This window comes from Nicotiana attenuata, unplaced genomic scaffold (assembly GCF_001879085.1).
Source record: "Nicotiana attenuata strain UT unplaced genomic scaffold, NIATTr2, whole genome shotgun sequence".
NCBI classification, from domain to species: domain Eukaryota; kingdom Viridiplantae; phylum Streptophyta; class Magnoliopsida; order Solanales; family Solanaceae; genus Nicotiana; species Nicotiana attenuata.
Window position 1 is genome coordinate 118303 of NW_017672023.1, and position 10502 is coordinate 128804.

Below are 10502 nucleotides of genomic sequence, written 5' to 3' on the forward strand. Positions count from 1 at the left end.
TTTGGTCTTTCTTTTTGTCTTGTCTTTTCTTCCTTTTTCATTGCCTTTCTTTTCTTTTGCTTTTGTACCTTTTACCACATTGTTTCCTTTCTTGCCTCTCCCCCCAAACTTAGACATTTGTCATTTACTCAAGGGAAGATGTGGGTGCCAAGAGAGGGTCTCATTAAAAACGGGTATAGGCTTGTAGCTTTGGTTCTTGAAAGAAGAAAGTTTAAGGCTCAAAAGGGTTAACTAGGGAATCATTTCATTGGTAGGCTATGGAATTGTTCAACTTAACATTTGGATCAAGGAGAGCCTATAATCATTTCTCAAGTCAAATTTCACCTAGGATTTCGCCTCAACAAACATTCGGGGCAAGTTCTAGACCATCGGCTCGGGTCTTGGACTCACAATTCTAATTCTCACCACACACCCTCAAGGATTGCTAAAGACATCGAGTCGAGGGCCCACAACAACCTTAGTTACGATTCAAGCGCACAATGGTTCAACAAGACCACATGATGATTGTTTGGTCAACACAAGAGTCTCAAGGCCACGACTTTCACCATCCTAAGCACAACATTATGTCTTTGACCATGGGATCAAAGGCAAATGTGTTAGGCCCAAGTGAAGTTTTGCCTGAGGTACCCTTAACTACGCAAAAATCAAAAGAAGAAAATCAAAAACGGACTCAAACCCTTAAGAAGGTTGTCACGCCATCTATCATTGGGAAGAGCCACCCGGTTCGCACAACACTCTACCCTTGGAAAGAACCGTGACATTAAGAAAACCAAGGGCTTATTGTCAACGCCAAAACCAAAACAAAAGGCTACGAGCCTAACTACCAAGCTAAAAACGAAAAATTTTAACGAAAATAGAAAAACCGAATGAATATGTACAATGGGGAGTAGAATATACAACGGGGATGAATATATACATAGAGTAGAGAAGTAGCCAAAATTAGCAGTTCTATACAGGCCAACTATCAAATCTAAAAACATAAACTAAAATTCAAATATATACAATCATCCAAATGCATCAAAAGTCAAAATAGTAGGGCGCACCTCATCCCAAAAGACATTACAAGGAACTCGTAGTGACCATAGTGGGTCCTGAATGTCATCTTCAAGATATCAGAAACCCGAATCTTCAACTGGTGATACCCGGACCTCAAATCAATCTTTTAAAACACTCTAGCTCCCTGAAGTTGGTCAAATAACTCATGAATATGCGGCAGTGGGCATTGTTTTTAATGGTGACTTTGTTCAACTACCTATAACCAATGCACATTCGCATTGTACCTTCCTTCTTCTTCACAAACAGAACCGGTGCACCCCAAGTCGACACACTAGGCCTAATGAACCCCTTATCAAGATGCTCCTAAAGCTGCTCTTTTAATTCCTTCAACACTGTTGGTGCCACACGATATAAAGGAATATAAATGGGCTGAGTGCCCAACACCAAGTCAATACAAAAATCATTGTCCCTAACAGGTGGCATGCCCAGCAGGTCTGCAGGAAACACATCCAGGAAGTCCCTCAATATCGGAATAAACTCAATAGGAGGAGTATCAGCACCAACATCCCTCACAAAAGCCAAATATGCCAAAACATCCCTTCCCAACCATCCGTTAGGCCTTCAGATATGAAATCACTCTACTGAGAACATAGTCCAGAGAACCTCTCCACTCTATTCTAGGAAAACCCGGCATTGCCAATGTCACCGTCTTAGCATGACAATACAGAATAGCATGACATGGTGACAATCAATCCATGCCTAGAATCATGTCAAAATCAACCATACTAGGCAACAAGAGATAAACTCCCGTATCCAATCCCCCAATAGTCACCACACACGACTGGTATACTCGATCCACCACAATAGAATCACCCAGCGGCATAGATACATGAACAAGAGTAACTAAGGAATCATGGGGCATATCCAAATAATGAGCAAAGTATGATGATACATATGAATACGTGGAACCAGGGTCAAATAATATGGAAACATCTTTGTAGCACATTGAAACAATACTTGTGATTACTGCGTCAGAAGCAACAACCTCTAGCCTGGGGGGAAAATCATAGCATGGGGCCTGACCACTACCTGATGACCTCCCCCTCTAGGGCAGCCTCGAGATGATTGGGCCCCACCTCGAGCTGGTTGCATAGGTGGTGTAGCTGCTGGTGCTGGAATCATAGGTTGGGATCTCTGCTGTGGAACCATACTCAATAGTCTAGGGCAATCTCTCTTGACATGACTCAAATCCCCGCAATCATAGCAACCCCTCCTGACAGGCTGCTGATCCTGATAACCCGGGGAACTACCTGTAGAAACCTAGGAAGATGAAGCTTGGTAAGAACTTTATGCTGGAAATGAACTGAATGGTGACTAACCAAAACAGGCACTGTAGCAATAATGGCTAACTGATGCACCACGATGAATCGGACGAGTCATCTGAGCGGGCTTGATAAGTAGGGATTTTGACCGCTTATTTGCTCTCTTTTACTTGCGTTTTAGCTTTAAAATTCTTAAAGGTATTCCGAAAAACTAACAAAATGTGCTTAGGAATATTGGAAAACGAGCCAAAGAAGTCAAAATCAACTCATAAAGGAGTCAAAAGTGAACAAGAACCAAAACAGGGAAAAAAGGCTAGCAGTGCGGACCGCACAATTTTAGTGTAGCCGCAGAAGGGAGATTCAGAGAGTAGTGTTTTGGCCAACTCAGGGAGTGCGGACCGCACTAAAATTATTATGCGGTCCGCAGGATTTAAGATTCAGAGAGCTGGAAAGTAAAGGAGTGCGGACCACATTACTTTTGTGCGGCCGCATAATCCTAAGTGCGGCCGCACCCATTTTTATGCGGACCACAGAAGACCCCATCTTCCAAGCCTATGTACCCATGAATGCGGACCGCATGATAATTGTGCGGACGCAGTAGCTGATTGTGCGGATCGCACCAGAATTATGCAGCCGCAGAACCTTGGTAGGGGCATTTTTTGTCAGATATTTTCAGCTTAGTATAAATAGAGCCTTTTGTCATTTTTAGGCCAAGTTTAGTTTGCAGAGGTGCACCTGAGCCGTTTTCTTTACTTCTTTGAGTAATTTTTTACTAGATTGACTTATAAACATTAGATTTTCTTTATTTAATCAATTATTATGCATTCTCTCTTAATTTCTTCTGGTATTTCTTTATTATTCATAACTAGCTAAATCTTTATCTAGGGTTGTGACTCACCCTAGTGTGGGTAATTAATGGATGTTTAATTTTACGGCTTGTTTGTGATTGGGTTAGTGATATTTAGCCATGTTTATGCGTGAATTCTAGAATTGATGGTTGCAAACATTGATTCATGCCTATTTGATCTAGTCTTTACTTGAGAAAGAGAGACTAAGTTTAGGAAAACTTGGCTAACAAGGAATGGTGGTGAACTCAAGAAATTGATAGCCCCAATTAAAGGGTCAAATCTAGAGATAGTAAGACCCTACTTGAGCATATATCACTTGATTTCTGCAATATCCATTTGGGCTTGAGAAAGCCAAATTAGGCAAAATCACTCAAACTACCGAGAGGTATAAAGTGAGCAATTGCGTGTGATTGCTATATTACGATCCCGATTAATCAAACTTGCCCTATAGTTTACAACCCGTTAGGTAGCCACCTAGGTGAAAGTCACGGCCCTAGATCCTTTATCATTTGATAAACAACCAAAACCAAAAACATTGTCTTCTAGTTTATTATTTGAAATCATTAGTTAAAAGTAGAAATAGAAACAACCAACAAGAATGTGGAAGTACAAATTGAGTCACATCATACAACTACTCTAGTTATATACCTAATCCCAATTCTAACTCCCTGAGGGATCGACCCCGACTCACATTGGGTTTTATATTGCTTCGACCGCCTCACTACCTATAATTTTGGTCTGATTTTGGACGAGATCAGGGCCTATAAGGACGATCCCTGCTGTGATGGGAATGTCCTCCAGACAAAACACTGCTGAAACCACTTGAACCACAAGGCCTCTTGGCTTCCCTCTCCACACGCTCTTGAATGCGAACCTGCTCTAGATGCCTACCAATATCAACCACCTCATCAAATCTCGCACCTGACACAATCTCCGGAATCATGATGAAACATAGCCCATAGTTGAGGCCACCAATGAACCTTCTAATCCTCCCCCTCTTGGTGGGAACTAACCATATCACATGATGAACCAACTCTGAAAACCTCATCTCATACTGGTTCACTGACATGTCCTCCTGGTGTAGCTGCTCAAACTACCTACACAACTCCTCCCTACGAGTCTACGGAATAGACTTCTCTAAGAAGAGAACTAAAAACTCATGCCATGTAAGTGGTGCCCCCACGACTGGCCTGCTGAACTCATAGGCCTCCCATCATCTGAAGGCTGCTCCCCACAGCTGAAAAATAGTAAACGAGACTCAACTGGTCTCTAAAATACCACCGTGTGAAGGATCCGCTGGCACCTGTTTAGGAGATCCTGAGCATCCTCTGACTCAGCCCCACTGAACTCTGGAGGTCTAAGCCTCCCAAATCGCTCTAGCCTCTTCTGCTCCTTGTCACTCATAGGTGGACCAACCCGGGCTCGAGGAACTGCAATCCACTGGGTTGGTGGTACCCCTAGTGTCTGAAGTACCTGAGCCATTTTCTCTAGAATACAGGCATCGGGAGTCTGAGCACCTCCCCCGGCCTGAGAAGTGGCTGGTGTAGTCGGAATTGAGACTCCCTGAGCCACACTCGTGCATACAATCAATATCTGGGCCAAAGCCTCCTAAAGGCCTGGAATCACAATGGGCACAGCAGGTGCCTAAGCTGGTCTTAACGACTCGACCACATCTGGTACGTGCTCCTAAGCTGGAGAAACTGGTGGCTCCACAGGTGCTGCTCTAGCTGCAGCACGAGCCACACCTCGGCCTCTACCACGGCCCGGCCTCTCGCAGCTCTAGCTAGTGGTACTGGTGTCCGTTCGCCTGATCCCGTCGCATGTTTCCTCACCATCTGTGAGAATAATAGAAGTTTAGTTTCCGGAATCAACAATCTGCATGACAAGAATATAAGAAAGTGAAGTTTCCTAACGGTTTGGTAGTCTCTCGAAGATAAGTACGGACGTCTCCGTACCGATTTGCAAGACTTTACTAAACTTGCTCATGACTACTAATACCTATGAACCTAGGGCTTTGAAACCAAATTGTCACGACCCAAAATCCAAACCCGTCGTGGTGGCACCTAACACATCGCCCAGGTAAGCCAAAACATGATAATAAAGGAAACCAAAACAACGGAATCTATAGAAATAGCACAACTGAAATCTAGATACAACAAATACTACTAATACAAAAGTAAATCCCCAGAAACTGGCAAATATGGAGTCATGTGCTCTATAACTGGATACAAGTCTGAAATTGAACAATAACAATACTTTCTGAACTATAACAACAATATATAAGGAAAAGGCAAGTCAAACTGCGACCAAGGATGCAGTTCTACCTCGCCTCTCGCAAATAGTCCAACAAGCCTACTGCTAATAACTAGTTCCCACACCCGTATCTGCACAATTAAGTGCAGAGTATAGTATGAGTACAACTAACCCAATGTACTCAATAAGTATCATAACTGACCACGGCGAGGTAAAAGAAGCACAAATTATTAAATGATGCTAGCTATCACTTGTGCTGTTTCATCTTTTAAACAAGTACAGAACAATAATAAAATCAAGTCATGAAGCACAGGAAGGAACATCTGTGTGTGTATGTGTACAGTATCTCAAATACTTGCTCCGTCAATATTCGGCATATAGAAATGGTATGCATTTAAATCAGATAAATAATCAATGAAATTGCAAGTAAAGATGATTGCAAAATCCAAGCAAAACACTGGCCAATTTTCCTCAACCTTTCCATATCCGTACCAAACAACTGATCAGTTTTCCTCAATAACCGCGTGTACACCATCAAGAGAGAAATATGAGAGGGTGACCGTAGGGGGATGGATCCATATCTACGTGCAAGCACGACCAATTTAACATGCTACCAGCCTGGCACGATCACATGCTCAATATCATAATCTGTCCGACGTAGTCACATGCATAATAGTACAATCTGCCCGGTGTGGTCACAGACATAACAACACAATCTGCCCGGCATGGTCATAGGCATAACAATACAATCCACTCGGCATGGTCACAGGCATGACAACACAATCTGCCCGGCGTGGTCACAGGTACAACAACACAATCTGCCCGGCGTGGTCACAGGTACAACAACACAATCTGCCTGGCGTGGTCACATGCATAACAACACAATCCATCTGGCATGATCACAGGCACAACAGCACAACCCGCCCGACATGGTCATAGGAACCAGTCCAATCATATCATATAGGAGAAAATAAACAAGTATACATGTATGTAATGAATGAATAACAAATCTCATGATCCTGAACTGGTATAAATAACATGCTAAAGTGTAGGCATGTGCATCGTGTAATACCATAGCTTAATAAATAATTTTATCAGAGAATAACATTTATTAGTTTATTCAGGGATTAAACCCTTATGTAGCCTCAAACATGGCTCAAATAATTCACAACAGTATCACAAATGTGCGAAGAATCATAATTTAAGGTTTAACAGTCATTTCTAGGCTTATCATAGCCTGAGCACAACCCGAAAATGAATAAATACCCGCAGTGTCAGCACATGGGCTTAATCCCACACATGTGCGCACCTAATAGCATGTAGCTATCACAATAATTCAGGCAACTAGTGCCTCAACCGATTTTAGATAAGTTACTAACCTCAAGCAAATCTATCACTCCACTAGCAAGACCTTCCCGCGTGTATCAATCTCCGGAAGGCTTGAATCTTGCCAAAAATAACATAATACTATCAATAAAAGCTATAGGAATTGATTCTAAATGATAAAGCTAAGGTATTTAACCAAAATAAAAAAGTCAGCCCTAAAGGTCAATCCCAAGCCCATGCCTTGGAACCCGACAAAATTCACAAAATTCGAACACCCATTCACTTACGTGTCCAACCATACCAAAATCATCTAATTCCGACATCAATTCAACATTCAAACCTCCTTTTTATTTTTTCCAAAGTTTCCACAAAATCCCCTATTTATTAACTCTAATTCATTAATTAAATGCTAAAATAAAGAGAGAATCATGAAATAATGATGAATCGGTCAAAAACACGTACCCCGATCCAAGATGTGAAAGTCCCCTCCAAAATCGCCCAAAACCGATCTCTCATACTCATATAAAAATAATACTCTAACCCTCAATTTGAAATTTTAAAACTGCTACCCAGTGATTACACATCACGATCGCGGATAATTCTACGCGACCACGAAGAACAAAATCTTTAGTGTCCAAAAACCCTTCTACGTGAACGCGACCTTGGTGACCAAACTTTCAAAACTATGCGATCGTGTACTGAATCACGCGACCGCGAAGAAGAACGCGTCTGAATCCCAGACCTCTCCTACCTTCTTCGCGAACGCGTTCATACACCCGCGTTCGCGTAACACAAAATCTCATAACTCCGCAATCACTTCCACCATATCGCAAACGCATAGAACAAATGCCCAGCTGCCAGAAATGAGTCTACGTGATCGCGTCCCTCTTCTGGCGATCGCGAAAGAGGAAACTAGAAGCATAGATATGAGCAATCCAACAAAGTCCAAAATGATTGTGAACTTGATCCGAAACGAGCTCCAGGGACTCCATCCATACATACCAACAGGTCCAAAAACATGATACAAACTTAGTCAAATCCTCAAATCACATCAAACAACATCAAAAACACGAATCACACCCCAATCAAGCCTATTGATACTAATGGATTTCTAACTTATGTAATCGATGCCGAAACCTATCAAACCAACTCCCATTGACCTCAACTTTTTCACACAAGTCATAAATGATACAACGGACCTATTCCAACTTTTGGAACAAAAATCTGAGCCCGGTATCAATAAAGTCAACTCTCGGTCAAACTTCTCAAATTTTCAAACCTTGAACTTTCCAACTTTTGCCAATTCAAGCCAAAACGACCTACGGACCTCCAAATCAATATTTGAACATACGCCTAAGTTAAAAATCACCATATGAAGCTATCAAAGCCATCAAAACTCCATTCTGGAGTCGTTTACTCATAAGTCAATATCCGGTCAATCCTTTCAACTTAAACTTCCATCTTTGGGACTAAGTGTCCTAGTTCATTCTGAAATATCTTCGGAACCAAACCAACCACCCTATAAAATCACATAACCACAGTTGAACATGGAATAAATGATAAATGGGGAAATATGGCTATAATACTCAAAATAACCGTCAAGGTCATTGCACCTCCCCTGCCAACCTCGGTCTCGATCTTTATCGATGCTCGAGAAGGGAGACTTTTTTGCCCGTCAGGAAAGCTTGATTAACCCCCCTTGAAAGATTCATATACCATAGACATAGAGCATATGGTCGATCGTGAATCAGGCTCCTCCATGTTGTTGTCAAATGATGGAGAAGGGTCACGATCCTCCAAAAGACGGGTGGATCTACCTGAGGCAGGCCTCGTACCTCTTACAGAAGTCTAGGACCATCGTGTCCATCGGACAAAGCATGAAGGGATACGTATAAATGCTTAAGTATCCCTCCACATGCGTCATGATGTCATCATCTGGACCAGGAACGACCACATTCTTGCCCTCCCATTTGCAATCCTCTCAGACTGCTTAGAGCATTTCCTCGATGATGGAGCAGATATACCTCCACGCCTCCTATACCTCGATCTCCTTGTTTGGAGGCTTTTTCGACCATAAAGTCATTATATATGGAGCGGCCTCCGGGGATAAAATCTTTAAGAGGAAGTTCTGGGTCTTCTATAGGAAGAGTCGCCTCGGTATCTGCGGCCGNCCCCCCCCCTCACTCCCCCTTTTTCAATAAATAAGCCCCGCGGGCCCCTCTCTGATAAGGAAGGAAACGAAATAATCTCAATTTTACGACAAATCCGGTCCGATGGCTGTTCTCCACTAACCACAAGGATATAGGGACTCTTTATTTCATCTTCGGTGCCATTGCTGGAGTGATGGGCACATGCTTCTCAGTACTGATTCGTATGGAATTAGCACGACCCGGCGATCAAATTCTTGGTGGGAATCATCAACTTTATAATGTTTTAATAACGGCTCACGCTTTTTTAATGATCTTTTTTATGGTTATGCCGGCGATGATAGGTGGATCTGGTAATTGGTCTGTTCCGATTCTGATAGGTGCGCCTGACATGGCATTTCCACGATTAAATAATATTTCATTCTGGTTGTTGCCTCCAAGTCTCTTGCTCCTATTAAGCTCAGCCTTAGTAGAAGTGGGTAGCGGCACTGGGTGGACGGTCTATCCGCCCTTAAGTGGTATTACCAGCCATTCTGGAGGAGCAGTTGATTTAGCAATTTCTAGTCTTCATCTATCTGGTGTTTCATCCATTTTAGGTTCTATTAATTTTATAACAACTATCTTCAACATGCGTGGACCTGGAATGACTATGCATAGATCACCTCTATTTGTGTGGTCCGTTCTAGTGACAGCATTCCCACTTTTATTATCACTTCCGGTACTGGCAGGGGCAATTACCATGTTATTAACCGATCGAAACTTTAATACAACCTTTTCTGATCCCGCTGGAGGGGGAGACCCCATATTATACCAGCATCTCTTTTGGTTCTTCGGTCATCCAGAGGTGTATATTCCCATTCTGCCTGGATCCGGTATCATAAGTCATATCGTTTCTACTTTTTCGGGAAAACCGGTTTTCGGGTATCTAGGCATGGTTTATGCCATGATCAGTATAGGTGTTCTTGGATTTCTTGTTTGGGCTCATCATATGTTTACTGTGGGCTTAGACGTTGATACCCGTGCCTACTTCACCGCAGCTACCATGATCATAGCTGTCCCCACTGGAATCAAAATCTTTAGTTGGATCGCTACCATGTGGGGGGGTTCGATACAATACAAAACACCCATGTTATTTGCTGTAGGGTTCATCTTTTTGTTCACCATAGGAGGACTCACTGGAATAGTTCTGGCTAATTCTGGGCTAGACATTGCTCTACATGATACTTATTATGTGGTTGCACATTTCCATTATGTACTTTCTATGGGAGCCGTTTTTGCTTTATTTGCAGGATTTCACTATTGGGTAGGTAAAATCTTTGGTCGGACATACCCTGAAACTTTAGGTCAAATCCATTTTTGGATCACTTTTTTCGGGGTTAATATGACCTTCTTTCCTATGCATTTCTTAGGGCTTTCGGGTATGCCACGTCGCATTCCAGATTATCCAGATGCTTACGCTGGATGGAATGCCCTTAGCAGTTTTGGCTCTTATATATCCGTAGTTGGGATTTGTCGTTTCTTCGTGGTCGTAACAATCACTTCAAGCAGTGGAAAGAACAAAAGATGTGCTCCAAGTCCTTGGGCTGTTGAACAGAATCCAACCACACCGG